Source organism: Macaca fascicularis, chromosome 8, assembly GCF_037993035.2.
Source record: "Macaca fascicularis isolate 582-1 chromosome 8, T2T-MFA8v1.1".
NCBI classification, from domain to species: Eukaryota; Metazoa; Chordata; class Mammalia; order Primates; family Cercopithecidae; genus Macaca; species Macaca fascicularis.
This window is the reverse complement of record NC_088382.1, coordinates 58211495-58214435: the sequence shown is the minus strand read 5'-3', so window position 1 is coordinate 58214435 and position 2941 is coordinate 58211495. Positions and strand designations below refer to the sequence as shown.

At 42.4% G+C, this 2941-nt stretch overlaps 1 pseudogene; it reads left to right on the top strand.

The window, feature by feature from the left end:
- Positions 1 to 2528: 2528 nt before the first annotated feature.
- Positions 2529 to 2628, top strand: LOC123575366 (U6 spliceosomal RNA; annotated as a pseudogene).
- Positions 2629 to 2941: the final 313 nt, after the last annotated feature.

Below are 2941 nucleotides of genomic sequence, written 5' to 3'. Positions count from 1 at the left end.
CAGTGATGCCATCTAGTCTTGAGCTTTTCTTGGTTGAAAGGTTTTTGATTACTCATTCAATCTCCTTACTAGTTATAGGTTTGTTCAGATTCTCTGTTTGTTCCTGATTCAATCTTGGTAGCTTGTCTGTTTCTAGGAATTTATCCATTTCTTCTGGGCTTCTCCATTTGCTGGAGTATAATTGTTTATCATAGTGTCTCATAATCCTTTGTATTTCTATAGTATCAACTGTAATGTCTTCTCTTTAATTTATTATTTTATTTGAGCCCTCTCTCTTTTTTTATTTGAGTCATGTCTCTTTTTTCTCTTAGTCTAGCTAAAGGTCTGTCAATTTTGTTGATCCTTTCAAGAAACATCAAACTCTTAGTTTTGTTGATCTTTTCTTTTTTTAACTTTTAAGTTCAGGAGTACATGTGTAGGATGTGCAGGTTTGTTACATAGGTTTTCAGTTGTCCTTCTTATCTGTATTTCATTTACTTCTGCTTTAGTCTTTATTACTACCCTCCTTCTAAGTTTGGGTTAATTAGTCCTTCTTTTTCTAATTTCTTGATGTGTAAAGTTAAGTTGTTTAATTGAGATCTTTCTTTTTTATTCATGCAGGCATTTATCCCTTTAAACTTCCCTCTTAGAACTGCTTCTGCTGTATCCTACGAGTTTTGGTGTGTTGTATTTCCATTGTTCAGGTGAATGTGTCTCCTATCAGGTCCCTTGGTAGACAGTGCTACTCCCAGACCCCAGCTGAGAGGAGCTGGAACTACGTCACTGGCTGCTTCACCATCCACAGCCTGGACTGAGCTGGGTGGGCCTGCTACTGGAAGCGCAGGTGGGCATGGCTCTTCCCACATCCCTGGCTTGGCAGATGGAGTTGGTTGCAGGATCAAGGCCAGACATCAGCTATAGCCAAGTTTGCAGGGGGACAGGACTCTTCCCAGGTGAGTGACCGGGACCACCATCAACAAGCTGCCACCTGGTTCTGTCTTCCTAAAATGGCTTTGCTCAATCTTGGACTCTGCTGGGGTTTTGCCACTCCCATCTAGATCCCAAAGTTCCCATAGAGGCACTTTTGACTGTGGGTGGCTGCTGTGGGAGATACGCATGGGGAGCGCTGGTCCTCCATCCTGCTGATGTCACTCTTTTCCAATGGTTCATTCTCAGCTCTGCTCACCGTTGAGCAGCCCAGGCATTACGAAGCCTCAGTACTCTTCCTTCGGGTCACGTGGCCCACTCCTTGGCTAGACCTCTCATCAGCCGCACCCCAGGTTTTCTAAAGTTCCTAGATTGAGACCAGAGCTTCTCCAGGATCCTCCAATCTTATCTGCCCCCATTTCAGGGGTTCTCTTGCATAAATCAAGTAATAAATAATGTGCAACGAGCTGCTCTCCTTCACCAATTTGCATGTGCCTCAGAAGCGCCACATCATACACTTGCAGTTGAATCAAAGGGATATTTAAAGTATTCCTTTAAAAACTAGGCATGGCCAGGCGCAGTGGCTCACACCTGTAATCCCAGCACTTTGGGAGGCCAAGGCAGGCAGATCATGAGGTCAGGAGATCGAGACCATCCTGGCTAACACGGTGAAACCCCGTCTCTACTAAAAACACAAAAAATTAGCCAGGCGTGGTGGCAGGCGCCTGTCGTCCCAGCTAGTCAGGAGGCTGAGGCAGGAGAATGGCGTGAACCTGGGAGGCAGAACTTGTAGTGAGCAGAGATCGCGCCACTGTACTTCAGCCTGGGTGACAAAGCGAGACACTGTCTCAAAAAAAAAAAAAAAAAAAAAAAAAAAAACCTAGGCATTAAGTCTTTGTTTAGTAAAATAACCTATAGTCATAGCATTGATTGTATGGGAAAATTAGATTTGACTTGCATCACTTCCTCTTACAAAACTTCTTCCAAGAGCACAGATTGCCTTAAAGCCCAACTGTATTTGAAAAACAGCCTTTTTCTTTTCCTCACCACTCTTATTCTTCTGGCACTTAAGTTATCTGATGTGTTTTTAAGCAAGATACCTATTCCAAGAAGCTTTTTTAAAAATTAAAAATTAAAGCTAGTGATGAAATGAAAAACACACCAGTACAGGGATCACTTTTTCAAATCCACCGAGTCATGTCACTGTGAAATAGAAGTAAAAAAAAAAAATCAGGGCCAGGAGTGGTGGCTCACACTTATAATCCCAGCACTTTCAGAGGCCAAGGTGGGCAGACCACTTGAGGTCAGGAGTTTGAGATCAGCCTGGTCAACATGATGAAACCCCATCTCTGCTAAAACTACAAAAAGTTAGCCAGGCATGGTGATGCACACCTGTAATCGTGGCTACTTGGGAGGCTGAGGCACGAGAATCACGTGAACCGGGAGGTGGAGGTTGCAGTGAGCCAAGATCGTACCACTGCACTCCAGCTTAGGTGACAGAGTGAGACTCTGTCTCCCAAAAAAAAAAAATAAAGAGAAGTAAAAACCCATTTGAAGGTGGAACAACATGACTGTCAATACATGTAACTCCCAAGTTTGAAAATAAACTTCAAGTTACATGCTTGCTTCAGCAGCACATACACTAAAATTGGAATGCTGGAGAGATCAGCATGGCCTCTGTGCAAGGAGGACACGCAAATTCATGAAGAGCTCCATATTAAAATAAAATAATAACAAAACAATGTTCAAATTACAACAGACATTATTAAATATTTTTCATTATTGCCATCTTATCACTAATAGTATTCAGTTTGGTTGTCTACCATGTGACAACCCTTAAAATGCAATTCTGAATTATTCTTAAATTTCTTTCCTTTATTTTAATGAATGTTTTGTGCTTCCACCCAAAGGCAAAATGAGTAAGAGGAGCTTTATTTTATAAACAAACAGGAGGCTTGGAGCTCATCAAGTTCTGATGCTGAGACTTGTTCAGGGAAATTGGCCCAGGCGCAGGCAGGTGGTCAGCTCTGGACTT